At 35.6% G+C, this 17,185-nt stretch overlaps 1 long non-coding RNA gene across 1 annotated transcript in view; it reads left to right on the plus strand.

Moving 5' to 3' along the window:
• LOC144236909 (uncharacterized) overlaps positions 1-15,249 on the plus strand; it is a 27,276-nt gene extending 12,027 nt beyond the window's left edge. The window contains exon 3 of the long non-coding RNA XR_013336690.1: positions 15,187-15,249. This is a non-coding gene — a long non-coding RNA (uncharacterized LOC144236909). The remainder of the gene's footprint in view (positions 1-15,186) is intronic.
• The last annotated feature ends 1,936 nt before the right edge of the window (positions 15,250-17,185 follow it).

The raw sequence follows: 17,185 nt of genomic DNA on the forward strand, positions 1-17,185 counted from the left end.
CCATAAGATAAATAAGAGTTCCTTCTCTGGGATGACTTTAATTTTTTTTAATGTTTATTTATTTTTTATTTTTGAGAGAGAGAGAGCAAGAGCAGGGGAGGGACAGAGAGAAAAGAGGACACAGAATCCAAAGCAGGCTCCAGGCTCTGGGCTATCAGCACAGAGAGGCTCCCCATGTCACACATGGGGCTCTAACTCACGAACCATGAGATAGTGACTGAGTCACCCAGGTGTCCCAGGGATGACTTTAAATTTTTCCTAGAGTTTTAAAGTGCCTTTTTAACTTGCTTAATGTTTTAATTACTCATCAATAAAACTGTTCACTATTTGTGTAAATGTCATTTCAAAAAGTTTATTCACAATAAGCCATTCTAACAGTTTTATCTTAAAAAAGTATCTCCCAGAGATTTTTTTTAGCCTTTTTAAAACTGAACTGGTTATACTCTTCACCAGACACACAGCTATCACCCTGAGATCTTCTTTCACCAACATCCTAGGGATTCACTTCATCTCTCTCCTATATTAGAGTCTCTTGTTTATCGCCTCAATTTTTTTTAAAGATCATAATCTTCAGTTGCTTCCACAGAAAGAATGTGGGGAACTAAATTTTTCTACATTTTTCTATGTCTGAAGTATTTTTATTCTACTTCATAGCAAGAGTTAGTTTGGCTGGCTATAAAATTTTAAATTGAAATAATATTCCTTCAGACATTTGAAATGCATTGCTCAAATATCTTCTTGTTTCCAATGTTGCTATTAAAAAGTCTAAAGCAGGGACACCTCTATGGCTCAATCAATGAAGCATCTGACTCTGGATTTCAGCTTAGGCCATGATCTCACAGTTTGTGGATTCAAGCCCTGGATGACCTAGGACTCCATGCAGATGGCATAGACCCTGCCTGAGATTCTCTCTCCCTCTTTCTCTGCCCTTTCCCCACCTCTCTCAAAATACATAAGTAAACATTTTTAAAAAAAAGAAAATTAAGGGACTAATTAAAAGAGAAATCAGGGTAGCAGTTACCTCTTGAGAAGGAAGAAGGAAAGATTTTCAATTTGAGAGGGGTTTAAAAAGGGTTTCTAAAGATACTGGTAATGCTTTATTTATTAGGCTAATGGGTTTATAGAATTCATCCTATTATTGATTTTATTCTCTAGGAGGTCTGTTTTTTGTATGCCTTTATGAATACATGATATATCTAAAAAAAATTTTTAATGTTTTTTATTTGTTTTGAGAGAAAGAGGAGGGGGAGAGACAGAGAGAGAGGAGAGAGAGGATCCCAAGAAGATTCCTCAATGTCAGCAAAGAGCCTGATGCAGGGCTGGAACCCATGAAGCATGAGATCATGACCCAAGTCAAAATCAAGAATTGGATGCTTAACTGACTGAGGCACCCAGGTGCCCTTATCTAAAACATTTTTAAAGATGATTTTCAAACTAAAAAAAATGATAGGCATTTCCAATTTTATTATAAAATTCTTTGTATTTTGGATTTAACTTCTTTGGCTAATTTTGACTCTACCATTTCCATAACTGCAGATAATGTATACTTTATACTACTTTCAAAATATATTTTGTGGGGGGTGCCTGGCTTGCTCAGGTGGTAGAGAATGTGACTCTTGATCTCAGGGTCATGAGTTCAAGCCCCATATTGGGCCTAGAACTTACTTTATTTATATATACACATACATACATACACACACACATATATACATATTTAAATATATATATATTTGAGATTAATAAAACTACTTTGAAACATAGCTGAAAATTTTAAGTTTATTTATTTATTTTGAGAGAGAGAGAGACCAAAGGACAGGCAGAGAGAGAATCCCAAGAAGGCTCTGTGCTATCAGTGTGAAGTCCAATGCACGGTCTGATCTCACAAACTGTGAGATCATGACCTGAGCCGAAATCAAGAGTTGCACACTTAACTGACTGAGCCACCACAGCACTCCTGAAACACAACAGAAACTTAATAGTATTTTCTCCAATTTCCAATATAAAGGAAATTTCAGAGCCAAAAAGATGGAATTAAATAACTTCCAAAATTTTTAATGTTCAATACTCTCAAGAGTTAATCAGACAGGAGAAGGAAATAATTTCATAAGACATATTTTTTTAAGCAGGCCATATCACCTCATATGAAATGTGCATCAAAAATTATTCTAAAACTCTATAAAGCACAGCAGTACCACAGTTCTGGTCAATTATGATAAGAGGAATTAGCTGGAGCCCCTATAATCTACATGTGAATTTGATTAAAATGTTTTGCTTTAAATCTTTACTTGGTGATGTTGAGAGAAAGACACTTCTATATAAAGAACATTTAATCAGGTAGATTCAGTTAGGCAAAAATGGGAAAGAAAATATCTGTTCTAATCAGGGGTAAACAGAAGCTTTTTGCTTGTCTTAGACTTGATGAAACTTTTGACCTGGCTTACTTGTTTTGTTTGTTTGTTTTCTTTTGTGAGTTTTCATTCTGTTTCCAGTGAATAAGCCAATGATTTAAGAAAAAGGAGTTGCAGCAATTCTTCTAATGACACATTGCCATTAAGAAGCCATAAAAGCAGGGGATGTTGAAGTTGTATTGGATTTAGTCCACTAAGTAAAGCTAGGTTCTTATCCATAAATAAGTTTTTTCCCCTCTGCCAAGTATTATTAGATGTATTAGTAAACATAAGCAATATAAGCAAATACATTTGTATGGAGACTATGATAGAATTTTTGAAAATTCTAATGTGATCTTAAAGAATAACTAATTCTTATAAAAACTGTTCTTCATTCATCAATTAACATTTCTGGGATATATACAATATAGGGTTTTAAAAAAATGTTTATTTATTTTGAGGGGGGGAAGAAAGAGTATGTGTGCCTGTGTACGTGCACAAGAGGTAGAGAGAAAGGGAGAGAGAGAATCCTAAGCAGGCTCCGCACTGTCCGTCCAGAGCCCAACACAGGGCTCAATCCCATGAACCATGAAATCATGACCTAAACTGAAAACAAGAGTCAGACACCCAACTAACTGAGCTACCTCGGCATCCCTTCAATATATTAAGCATTTGCTAAGTACCAAGTACATAAAGAGCAAAAATACATATATACAGTCAATTTCTCTGACTCTCATATTCTTTTGATGGGTATATGTTGAGTAAAATTTTTTATACTATATGTGAATTGCCTCTCCCCTCCCCAGGGAGTAAACAGTGGGAGAAAAGAGGGAAAAAAAAAAAAAGAGATAATACTTGGATCTCCAATTTCCTATGAATGCTCCAAATTACTAATTACATTGTGCATAAGCTTTAATATCAAAATAGAAACCATAATACTATTATTCATAGGTCACATTGTATTTTTAAACAAAGATAGCCTTGGTATTCATCATGAGAAAGACCAAAAGATATACAACATTTAGTACATGTTTTGAGAACTTAAAAAAATTGTTAATGCACCCATGAATCTTGATATTTTATTAAAATTTTATTTTTTAAAAGTTGCCTATAGATTTATCTTATTCCTTTTTCTGATCTTGCTTTGTAAATTCTTTTTCTACCATAGCTAGAAAATAGAAACAGTTTTTCTTCTCTACTAAGAATTATCTTCTTAAGGAAAGGATGTCCTTGGTAAAATGACATTTTTGGAGAATAATATGTAATTAATTCATAGCAACTCAACAAGTGTGATAACTCAGAATTTCAATTTAATGACTCCTCATTCAAAAACACCAGTTTTCTTGGCAAATATGTTGTGAGGCATTTTACAATTGTTTTGTTATTACGATTGCATTTTCCATGCAAAAATATTCATATTAATGGGTTAGAGGAAGAGTAAAGTGACCAGAATCTTAGGGGATTGCATTACTAATAAAAATATTTTTTAAAATAATAATTTTCAGGGATGCCTGCGTAGCTCTATCGGTTAAGCATCTGACTTTGGCTGAGGTCATGATCTTGTGGATCACGCGTTTGAGCCCTGTGACAGGTTCTGTGTTGACAGCTCAGAGCCTGGAGCCTGCTTTGGGTTCTGTGTCTCCCTTTCTCTCTGTCCACTCTCACTAGTACTCTGTTTCTCTCTCTCAAAAATAAAAACATTAAAAAAATTTTAAATAATAATTTTCAATAATGAAAGTAAAGTTTTATGAAAGGGAAAAAGAGCTCCAACTTTACTTTTGCATTCACCTTGCAAGTATCTATTAGACTTTTACTGTGTTGTATATTGTCTTAGGTACACATGATATGATAGTGTGAGAAAGATGGATAGAGTCCTTGTTCTCTAAGAGATTTCAGTTTATTAGTCAAGAAGGTGACTGAACAAGGAACTACAATAGAATAAGACAGGTTCCAGAGGGCAAAAGGACTGGGTTCTATTATAGCACAGAGAAAGGCATCATAACATAATCATGGGGAGAGGCAATGTATTATTTCCTGGAGGAAGTGAGGTTTAAGCTGAGATCTTACAGTAGGAAATTGCATTATACATCTATAATTGGACTATATGGGAATTATAGTTGACCCTTCAACAAAGAGGGGAGTAAGTGGTGCCGATCTCTTTGTACATTGAAAAATCTGCATATAACTTTTGACTTCCCAAAACTTAACTAGAAACAGTCTGCTGTTGGCTGGAAGCCTTACTGATAATATAAGCAGTCAATTAACACATATTTTGTGTATTTATTATATGTTGTATTCTTACAATAAAGTAAGCTCTCTTAGAGAAAATAAAATTTTATTTAGAAAATCATAAGAAAGAGAAAATACATTTATACTACTATGCTATATTTATTGAAAAAAATCCATGTATAAGTGGATCTGTGCCATTCAAGGATCCCATGTCATTCAAGGATCAGCTGTATAATGAAAATACTTAAAGACACATCTATAAACCTTCACTAACTTGACATTTGACAGGTAATCAATTTTTACAAATAGATGATAGCTAGGTGAGCAACTTTAACCCCACTCTAAAGAATGGGAAACATGTTAAGGATGCTACCGTGTAATTGGGATTCTAATTCCTTGAATCAATATATATAGAACTTAGGTATATATATTTTTTTAATGTTTTATTTATTTCTAGGAGAGAGAGAGACAGCGTGAGCAGGGGAGGGTCAGAGAGAGAGGGAGTCACAGACTGAAACAGGCTCCAGGCTCTGAGCTGGCAGTCAGCACAGAGCCCGACGCGGGGCTCGAACCCACGAACCGCGAGATCATGACCTAAGCGAAAGTCGGACGCTTAACCGACTAAGCCACCCAGGCGCCCCAGAACTTAGGTATATTTTTAAAAAAAGGTATAAGTACATAAATTTGACATAAAATGTTTAAGCCTTTCTTACATGGCAATTTGAAATCAAGAGAACCAAGAATGTAAATTGTTCAGTTATTCAGGAAGTCTCAATGACAAAGTTTAGACTCATTCTACCATGAATAATCATCAATACATTATTATTCTGTGATAAAAGACAGAGGATTTTTGGTATTACCAAGGAATCCAGTGTTTCAAAGCAGTTTATTATTTTAAGAACATATTTATAAAGCCACTTGTATGAATACCTGTAAAAGAAAAAATCAATTTAAAAAAATCAGGTTGGAGCTTCACAGTCTTGCCAAATTGTCTAAGATCTATGCCAGATACTATCACACAAGATTATTCTGAGAAAATGAGATATGTTTTATAATCTCCTAAAGGCTGTTTAAATCTACTCTTCTCCTACTTTCTCTTGTACCTTTAGGGCTGCTACCAATGCCTACTAAGTAATAAAGTAAACAAGGAATCTCTGCCCAGTTGAATTATTGCTAATCCTATAACAATGAAATACTGTTTGACAGAGAAGGGTGTTACTCTCTGTGACCACCTGTCTCTTCATGATCAGCCCCGCTTTGATCTTTTTTGCATTTTAGACTTCACTGTAAGCTTGCCACAGAGGAAACTGTTAGTTTTGTAAAATTATAGAAAATTAACTACTGCAGTAAATATAATTACCTGATGCTGTTACTCTCATACATTTTGGTCAAGATTCACACATTTTAGAATGAATGGATTTGGTGGAGGCATACAAGCAGTGTTTCATAGGGCTATTCCAATTTTGTGAAATGGGAGCTATGACTTCTTTGAAATGCTTTGCAATGCTGTATGTAACCCCACCTAACTTGAATTATTTGACTTCTACGGAAGTTTTCTGTAATACTTGGCTTTTATAGCAGTTCTCATAAAGTCCATCCCTCAGGGGACTGACTTTGCCCATCTTGTGCGATTCCTTAAATTTGGTAGTTAATTTCTATACTAAGTTTCCACATGTTTATCTTCTTTCTAGAACATAAGCATATAGTAGGCACTCAAAAAATGTTTTGATTAGTTAATAAATGTGAATGTTACAGTTATACACCTCTCCATATCCTGGGATTTGGCAAAGCAAGTCAAATAAAAATCTTAGTAGAAAGTCATGAGTTTTGAATAAAGAGGGATTAAAATCGCAATAATATTTTAACATTTCTAAACAGGTTTTCACTTCTTTAAAGTGGGAATATGATACCCACTTCAGTAGAATGTTGTGGGAGAGAAACACCTCATACTTAATACTTATAATTCAATTGTCTTTCATCAAAACACATATCATTTATAGATCATAAACTCTTTGGGAGCAGGGACCGTATGTTAATCATATCTCTACCTTAAACACTTCACAAAATGCCTCCTCTGGCATAAGTATTTACCAGATTTTTTCATGTAATTTAATGGTATTGAACAAATGGTAGTGGGTCTCTGATAAATAAGCTGGAGACTTATCATAATTGGATACTTTTCATAGATTTATTTTTAGCTAGCATGCTTTCACTTTTCTTTAGTTGTATAGATGTAAAGATGGTCAATACTTATTGGATACTTAGTATATTGTATGTGTTAAGGCTTTCAGTAATGTTGGTTCAATTGGTTTGTGGGGCTGTTAATACAAGAGGTAAATGAAATGAGTTCTTTCCCTCAACCAGCTTATAATCTAATTGAAAACATAAAAATGTTCATATAGAAAGGATTAAGAGCATTTTAATTTCTTTTCATTTTTTAAAGATTTTATTTTTAAGCAATCTCTACACCCAACACGGGGTTTGAATTTACAACCCCCAGATCAAGAGTTGCATGCTCTACTGACTGAGCTAGCCATGTGCCCCAGGCTGAGAACATTTTTTAAAGCAATAAATAAGTAAATGAGATATATTAGAATGGCTTTCAAAGTTTTTATATCTTGAAACAGAGTAAGAAATGCATTTTGCATGGTGATCAAGCATATATTCACATAAATAACTAAAACAAAGTCATGAAACAATGCATAGTCTTATTTTATGGTTGTATTCTATTTTTTTATCCCATCCTATTTCATTGTTATTTTGTTTAATTAAAAACATTCTAGACTCTGCCAACTAAACTTAGCTTATGACCTATAATGAGTCATGGCCTACAATTTGGAAAACGTTGAGCTTGTTAGATGACTAATAACACTTCATTTACTTATGGTAACATGTTTCCTGTGTTTTAAATTTTTGGTTCTACAAAAGTTAAGGACAAATACATAAAAAGACTACTCAAAAGCAACCACTTTATATGAGGAAGAAGTTGTTTGACAGAAATAAATTTGATAAAACTATGGGTTTCTAGAGAGAATAATCCAGGGCCCTAAGTGTGAAATAGGCTAAGTTAAGTGGAGAACTTCAGGAACAGGAATGGTGAAAAAGGCATCGTCCCCAGGAGCAGGGAAAACAAAGTGGCATTAAATGAAATCAGAGCAGAGCCAGAGACATAGAGAAGGAAGTGGCTCATCCAAGACATTTGAGATATGAGATCAGCTAAGGGGAGCGAGGGGAAAAACAATTTGACCTGTGGTCACTTGGGACAACCCAAAAATACTTGATAAAGTATTGTGGCGTAAGGGGACTATGATGGTCAACTAAACATAGAGCAGATTTGATGCGAAGCCCCCATACTGCAAAATTGTTTTCAGGGATTATGTTTTTGCTTGCAAATTGGTCATTTAACATAGTTTCTGCCCCGATGTTTCTATGTTGTCTCCAAGTCACTTTGAATTGCTTTCAGAATTGATTAGTAATTTATACTAATCTATCTTTACTCTAACACATAATCTCCTTTTAATCAGCCAATTTGCGTCAGACCAGAAACATTCATCCTTGAGATAATAGAGCTACCATTTGTTCAGTACTTACAATGTGTCAGGCATTGCTGCAATCACATGTTAATTCATCTAAACTTTGGAATGACCTTTTGAGGTAGGTGGTATCATTACTCCCTATTTTATAAATAGGTAGCATAGGCAGAAAGAATTTGCCCAACATCACACAGCTAGCAGGTAAGCAGAGTCTGGCTTCAGAGTCCTTAGTCTTAATCATTGTGAGGTACAGGCTGCCTGAGGCTAGTACCTGAGGACCATAGCAGTTCTCAATATTGTCCAGGGCCTAGCCCGCTGACGTAGGAGGCCCAGGCATACTCTTTCCCATGATTCAGCAGTAGCAGGCATAAAATATACACATTGCAAAAGCTTAGGAACAATGAGATGCGTGAAAGAAATGACAAATTAATCAGGCCTAGATAAAATATTTAATGTCATTGCAATTTGTACAAAGAAATTACATGAATTTTGATGGGATTAATCAAGGAAAGCTATTTCAATATTAGCAAAAACGAAAGCGTTTGATAGACAAGGAATTGCTCCCAGCTACAGAAGCTGCACTACTTCTTTTCACCACAATTTAGACCTTGTGCTGCATGTTTTCTGTTTGTCTTGCTGGACCTTCTCTCTACTTTTTCTTTAGATTTCTCAGTGCCCAGTGAGGCTGACCTAATAGGCTGCCTCACAGGCTTTTTTTGTCTTTGAGCTTTGAGTGGTTACTGCTAAGAGAGAGCCCCTGCAGGCGATAGTTAAGAGGGCCGTGAGCTATGCGTGAACTGGTTCCACCATCTATTTGACATCTATTTGCATCTCTTGACTGAAGTTGGAGTACCTTTCAGACCCTCTCCACAGAGCTTCCTGAGTCTCTAGGTTCTGGAAGCCACAANTTTCCACCATCTGACATCTATTTGCATCTCTTGACTGAAGTTGGAGTACCTTTCAGACCCTCTCCACAGAGCTTCCTGAGTCTCTAGGTTCTGGAAGCCACAAAGCTTCCTCACTCTGCAGGCCTAGCAGTGGCAAGGGAACCCAATTCCTATTGCAATATCTCATATGGTAATTTCCCTATATCCTGGGGGCACTTTTACAACCTGTTCTCTCTCTCTCTCTCTCTGTGTGTGTGTGTGTGTGTGTGTGTGTGTGTGTCTCTCTCTCTTTAATTTGTTGAGAGAATAATCCAGGGCCCTAAGGGTCTCTTTAATTTGTTGAGAGAATAATCCAGGGTCTCTCTCTCTCTCTTTAATTTGTTGAGAGAGAGAGAGAGAGAGAGAGAAGGTGGGAGGGGCAGAGAGAGTGAGAGAGAGAATCCCAAACAGAGTCAGCACAGAGCCTGATTCAGGGCTCCAAATCAGGAACTATGAGACCATGAACCGAAATCAAGAGTCAGACCCTTAACTGACTGAGTCACCCAGGTGCCTCTAAAACAGTCTCTTAAAATTTTTTTTTCAAGTTTATTTATTCATTTTGAGACAGAGAGAAAGTACAAGTGAGGGAGGCCAGGGAAAGAGAGAGAGAGAAGGAGAGAATCACAAGCAAGCTCCACACTGACAGCAGGAGCCCAGTGTGGGGCTCAAGCTCCTTAACTGTGAGATCATGACCTGAACCAAAACCAAGAGTAGGTGCTTAACTGACTGAGCCACCCAGGCGCCCCAATAGTCTCTTTTTATTTATTTATTTAAAAAATTTTTCTAAATGTTTTATTTATTTCTGAGAGAGACAGCGTGAGCAGGGGAGGGTCCGAGAGGGAGGGAAACACACAATCTGAAACAAGCTCCAGGCTCTGAGCTAGCTGTCAGCACAGAGCTCGATGCAGGGCTCAAACCCACAAACCGAGAGATCATGACCTGGGCCGAAGTCGGACACTTAACTGACTGAGGCACCCAGGCGCCACCAATAGTCTCTTTTTAAAACTGTACTCGAATGATCCAATTTGAGTATGTCAGCAATTTCCTACCAGTCCCTTAGTGATAAAATCCTTTAGGACTCTGCTGCTTTTGACCTTACCCTAAAGAATTTGAAAATAAATAATGTAAAGTGCCTAGGATATTTGTAATGTATTTTTCCCAATACAATGAAGCAATACTTGTTCTCTTGTGTTTCTCCATTCATGATATGGTAAAAGAAAGAAAGAAAGAGGGGTGTAGGAAGAAAAAGAGGTAGGGTAAAAATTGGAAGTTAACAGTAAACCAGGAACAAACAAAAGGAAATTAAGGCCAATCAGATGGGCATCAGGGTGAAGTCATGAATGAAGTCATGAATGAGTGAGTTTCTGAAGCCACCAATCCTGGGCTCAACCACACATCCACTTAATAATTGTGTAACATTGAGAAAGTTACTTTCCTTCAAATTTGAACAATTGAAAATAATATTTCCTACCTTGTAATACTTTGGTAAGGATTGAGGAAAAAAACATTTGTATCAATTCCTGAGAAACTTAGGTCTTCAAGTTATTGATTTCTTTTTTTTCTTTCCCTTAGCCTTTATTGAAGACTACTAAAACATCATGTAACTATTTTGGGTGTATTTTCATTGACATGAAATTAATTCAGAATTTGAAAGAGGACCAAAACCTACTTTTTCTGATTCCTAACACAGCAGCAAAATTAATCATTCCAAACTGCTCCAATTTTCTTGTGTTTCATAAGTTCAGAGTTTTAAACATGAATCCAAGATTTTCAGAATCAATTCAGTTCATAGTCCATGAAATAGAACTTCTGGTTTGAGAGGTAAAAAAAACAGAACTTAAAATATCATAGAGAATACCGAAAAACATGTGTATCAGTTCTTGGACAATTATTTCATTTTACCAAGAAATTTTTAAAAGAATCATGTGTAAAACAACCAAGAGTTGTTTTGATTCACTTTATAATATATAATTCACCTCGCTCCCCAGAAAATGTGATTTTAAAAACGTGGAATGTGGGCGCCTAGGTAGCTCGGTTGGTTGAGCGTCTGATTTCAGCTTATGCCATGATCTCACAGTTAGTGAGTTTGAGTATCATGGTGGGCTCTGTGCTGACAGCTTGGAGCCTGGAACTTGCTTGGGATTCTGTGTCTCCCTCTCTTCCCTTCCCCTGCTTGCACTGTCTCTGTCTTTCAAAATTAAATAAGCATTAAAAAAAATTAAAAAAATAAAAATGTGGAAAGCTTAATTGGTAGTATTAACATTTGAAAAATAATATTAGATACACCAAGAACATATTACTTTCTTTGAGTTATTTAAAAAAAAATTTTAATGTTTTATTTATTTCTGATAGAGAGAGAGACAGTGTGAGCAGGGAAGGGTCAGAGAGAGAGGGAGACACAGAATCTGAAGCAGGCTCCAGGCTCTGAGCTAGCTGTCAGCACAGAGCCCAATGCGGGGCTCAAACCAACGAACCATGAGATCATGACCTGAGCTGAAGTCGGATGCTTAACTGACTGAGCCACCCAGGTGCCCCAAGCTTTCTTTGAATTATTAAGAAATAATTATCCACTGGGGCATTTGGGTGTCTCAGCTGAGCATCCAACTCTTGATTTTGGCTCAGGTCATGATCTCACAGTTCGTGCAACTGAGCCCTATGTTCAGCTCTGTGCTTACAACATGGAGCCTGCTTGGGAATTCTCTCTCTCTCTGCCCCTCCCCTGCTTGTGCGTGCTTTCTTGAGCTCTCTCAAAATAAATAAATAAACATTAAAAAAAGAATAATTGTCCACTGTTATTGTTTTGCCTCTTTTCTTATTTGCTAGTTCAATAGATTAAGAAAAATACACATGTACAATATGTAAGAACATATATGATATGTAAGTATATATTTTTTAACATATTATAAATATATATAAATATTAATCGATTCAGAAATATGTTATATATAATAATAATATATTTTTCATAATCCAAGATGAACAAAATGAGTTTAATAAATATATGATACAAAACTTACCATCACATGTGCAATAGCTTTCTATAGCATAATTGATTGTATTCAATAGGAATACAGCTATGATTATTATGGAACGGAACTTGGAAATTAGTGTTTTTTTTCAGTATGACTTACAAAATACAAGGTATATATAGCATTTTGAAAACTTTCTTGTAGCATTTAAAAATCAAATTCAGATAAAATGTATCATGTAACAGAGAAAATCTTCAAATATAAATTTTTTTTAAATATTTTTATTTATTTCTAGGAGAGAGAGAGACAGCATGAGCAGGAGAGGGTCAGAGAGAGAGGGAGATACAGACTCAGAAACAGGCTCCAGGCTCTGAGCTGGCAGTCAGCACAGAGCCCGACGCGGCGCTCGAACCCACGAACCGCGAGATCATGACCTAAGCGAAAGTCGGACGCTTAACCGACTAAGCCACCCAGGCGCCCCATAAATATAAATTTAAGAGCATTTAAAAATCAAACCTAATTGCGTTGACACCATGAATGGCATGGTGTTTATGCATATATTTGAACACATGTGTGTATATCAAGTATACAACTGAAAGGCATTCGAAAACTATGTATGCGATCATAAATAAAAATTAGTGCTTTCTAAGTGTGGAATAGTATAAGTCACCTTTTTGATAATGGAAAATATTCAATAAGAGATATGAATCACTCTTGTAAGAAAGGAATCAATTTTTAATTAAAGGGAGATTTTGAAGCCATCATTTTGCCTCTCAGCTGCAAAGCAGTAAATGCCCCTGCTCTGAAATATTTACAATGCCTTGTTCACCAAATAAGCTGAACCAGTTGGGCTAAGATTCAAAGTTGCACTTCAGAGTGTATTTTGTTATACTTTCATTTCCTTCATAGATTTCCTCCTCCTTTGTCATCTGATACCCAAGTTACAAAAACATATAAGGTCTCTTATACGTGCTACAGAAACCGTATTCTATTACAAATACAAACTCTAACTCCTATTCTTGGTTTACTTTTAAGTTTTGTGAATCATGCTTTATGCTGAAATCGTAAAGCATAGCTAGTATTGGAGATGAAGACAGTTTACATATTATGATATTATTACCTAAATCTTGTTTTTAATTTGTTTTGTCCCTTTTTCCCATATCCCTTCACCTGGGGCTTTTTTTCCCTAGTCATTTAAAACAAACAAACAAATCTACCTCTATGTAACTTATGTTGCTTGACAAAGCAGTTCCCTCTGTCATTTTTTTCTGCTGCAGTTTACTTACTTATTTATTTTTTTAAAATTTAATGTTTATTTTTGAGAGAGAGAAAGAGAGAGACAGAGTGTGAGCAGGGGAAGGACAGAGAGAGAAGGAGACACAGAATCTGAAGCAGGCTCCCAGGCTCCAAGCTGTCAGCACAGAGCTCGACATGGGGCTTGAACCTACAAACTGCGAGATCATGACCTGAGCCAAAGTCTGATGTTTAACCGACTGAGCCACCCAGGCGCCCCTCTGCTACAGTTTAAATCAAACTTACATTAAGGATGTCTCGGGGGTTTTTTTGAACTCCAATATAATAGAAGCTGAATGTAAGCTTCATGGCAACAAGGTTTTTTGTTTATTTGTTTGTTTGCTCACTAATGTAGTCCAAATACAGTGCTGGTACACTGTAGAAGTTCAATAAATATTTGTTGACTATGATCCTTTTTGACTGTAACAAATAGTAGCAATACAAAAATGTTTAAATTTAAAAATAAAAGATTTGTCTTCCATAATCCTGATTCCCAATAACTACTATTAAGTGGTATGTGTCTTTCCAGACTTTGTTCTATGTATATCTACTATTATTTTTAGTTCTTAGTGAGAGTACATATTTTTATATGCTAATTGGCTATTTATATTTCTTATTCCGTTGATATACTTTGCTCTATTTTTCCTTTAAGGAAAAATGTTAAATATAACAAGCTTCTGCTCTACGGCATCAGCTACAATTCATTCCTATATTCAGTCACTGCATTAGTATTTTAAGATCATTTGGTAGGTTAAGTCATATCCTGAAATTTCCAGAAAGACTATTTTGATTTGTTACTAAAATGTTATATGAGCTTGGAAAAGTTATTCACCATTTCCATACCTTATATCCCTTGTCTATAAAATGTAAACAACCTAGGGGTTAGTGGTGAATATGTGACAAACTTTGGTCATAGAATATGAATAATGAGTAGAACTTTCACCTCTCACGATCTAACCCCATGCCACCACTGAGCAGGAATCAAATAAATCGCACATGCTGCAAAAGTAAGAGCTGATAATAGTCACTTTTTTCCCTATGTGATTAATAACATCGTTTCAAATACAAGCTTCAAAAATTTGAATAATATTGGAACACTATGGCATCATACAATCAAAACTTGAGAAAGTATGATTATAAATCACAAGTGATACAAAATACTTGTAACAGTTACTTAAGCCTATTTAGGGTGAATCAGAATCAGAATGAAAATGTCTTATGGGTTTTACCAGTGCCTTTAAAAATTCTCCTTAATTTTGTAAGCATCTTTGCAGATACAAAGGAAAATCTACTTCTATCTCATTGCATTTTAAAACAATCTTTTTGGGGTACCTAGGTAGCTCGTTCAACTGACCAACTCTTGATTTAGGCTCAGGTCATGATCTCCCTGTTTGGGAGTTCGAGCCCCCACATAGGGCTCTGCACTGACAGGGCAGAGCCTGCTTGGGATTTTCTTTCTCTCCCTCTCCCCCTTCTCTGCTTATGTGCATACATTCTCTCTCCAAAATAAATAAATAAACTTAAAAAATAAAATAAAACAATCTTTGGTCAAACACAAAAAGATTGTTCTGGATGTTAGTATAAAAATGCTGAGAGAGTATAATGCAGACTTTTAAAAAAAACTCAACTGAGTAACTGAAGCCCGTTTTATAGCCTTCTAAGAAATCTATTTACAAACCCTCTGGAAGTTTTTATTTAGTATGTTTAAATTAAATTCAACCTGGCAGGAAGTTTTGTTGAACAAAACTTCCTTGCGTATACAAGAAATGTTATCTGTTGCTGTACTTGACTGATATCTAACCTAGCACTTGCGCTAATTGGAAATAACTCAGTGTCCATTCCTTTATAGGCTCTTACTCTGCCAAATCACAGACGCCTTTTACAACTGGCTGCCTAGGAAGACCTAAGGCATGAGGGTAAACAAGTTGAATAACTACTGAAAGCAATAGTGGGAATAAAATTAGAACATATCCCTTGTTATTGTTTGGGGCCCCACAGAATTTTTCATTATGCATTTTGCCTAAAGGGCTTTATGAAGTTGAGAAAACTAGTCACTGAATTTTAATATATGAAATCCACACCTAAAACGGGCAGATCATGACTCTACTGAAGTCTAAAAATACCCTCTGATGCCTTCAGACGTTGATTCTGTTACAATATTCTTCTTAGGTTGCTAAACTAAGAATTACTGCTAATGGAGACTGTAATATATGAGGGAGATTGGGTGTAATTGTTCAGTTTGTTGACCCACGAACCATAAGAATATTTGCTACCTTATGGAAAACTTATCAAATTTCTGCTTTCTTTCTGCTGAATGAGAAAATTTATTTATAGATTTCATAATAACATGAAAAGCATAGCAGGGTTTTTTTTTTCTTTCAGGCAATAAAAACATAATGCAAGTATTCCCATGCAATGAAAAACAGTTTGACAAGTGTAATTCTGTAACTGCTTAAAAGAGGACCACTTTTCAAAATCTGATCTTTTAGTTTCATAACTGGTTGTGAAGATTAGAAATACCTCTTCTTAGTCATTCATGCATTGTAACTTTCTTTTTTTATTATTATAGTTTAAAATTTTTTTTAATTTTTTAAAATTTATTTTTGAGAGAAAGAGAAACAGTGTACTAGTGGGGGACAGGCAGAGAGAGAGAGAGAGGGAGACACTCCGAAGCAGGCTCCAGGCTCTCAACTCTGAGCTGTCAGCACAGATCTCAACCCAGGGTGCAGGGCTCCAAGGTACAAACCGAACTGTGAGATGATGACCTGAGCCGAAGTCCGGGACTTAAGTGACTGAGCCACCCAGGCACCCCTTTATACATTGTAACTATTTCACAGATATGTTTCAGTGGTTAATGGAAGTCCCATTCTAACATATGTAATGAATGGTTACTGAAATGCACAAGGGTGAGGAAGAAGAAAGGAAGGAAGGAGGAAAAAGGAAAGAAGTAAGGGGGGAAGGAAGGGAGAGAGGAAGAGAGAGAGGGAAGAAGGAAGGAAAGAAATCTGGTCTAATAAACCATGCCTAAAGTCAGCCTGCATTCCCAATTAGATTAGTCAGCTCAGGAACTTGTCTGTTGCAATTCCATTTTGAGACATGAGATGTTTATTAAGCATACTATTTTAGGTAACGTGCTGGGTAGGCAGTGATCTATTTGTCCAAATAATATGTTATTATAACCTGTTAGATAATTCTCTGTATGTAATGAGTAAGAACTTTAAGCAAGCATATGAGAGTGACTCAAAGGGTATTTTGTTGTTTTAGGTATATGGTTTCTCAATTGATTTTTCAAAATGCTTCAGAAAAATATGAATAAAGGAATGTTTATGGTTTGTTGTAGCATTGCTGTAATAACTAAAAATTGGAAGGAACCTAAATATCCATTAATAGATATGGTTGAATAAATTATACGCACTCCACTGTTGAATATCATGCAGTCGTTAAAATGAGCTCTGCACAACTGGAAAATTTTCAAAACAAATTATTAACTAAAAATGTAAGCCACAGAACAATACATTTACGATGATTCCATTTATGTAAAATATTTAAAGTTATATGTGTGTATGTATGCAAATACTTATCAAAAGGAAAGGAACTTTGAGATTGTTTGAATCTTTCATAATAGAACATATTCATGGGTTACTTAAGAAATTAAACAGACATCTGAAAATAGCAGTTATATTTGGGTTCAAATTGGTTCATTGTGTGTTTAGCATGCAGCTGGGTACAAAATTAGTGCTCTTTGTTCTAGTTCTTTTGGTTTCTTGTCAGTTTTTAAGGCAAATATATTACAGTTACTGCTTACAACATATGGGCATTCCATCTGATTTCCAAAATACAGTGAAAAT

Source organism: Crocuta crocuta, unplaced genomic scaffold, assembly GCF_008692635.1.
Source record: "Crocuta crocuta isolate KB4526 unplaced genomic scaffold, BGI_CrCroc_1.0 scaffold256, whole genome shotgun sequence".
Lineage (NCBI taxonomy): Eukaryota > Metazoa > Chordata > Mammalia > Carnivora > Hyaenidae > Crocuta > Crocuta crocuta.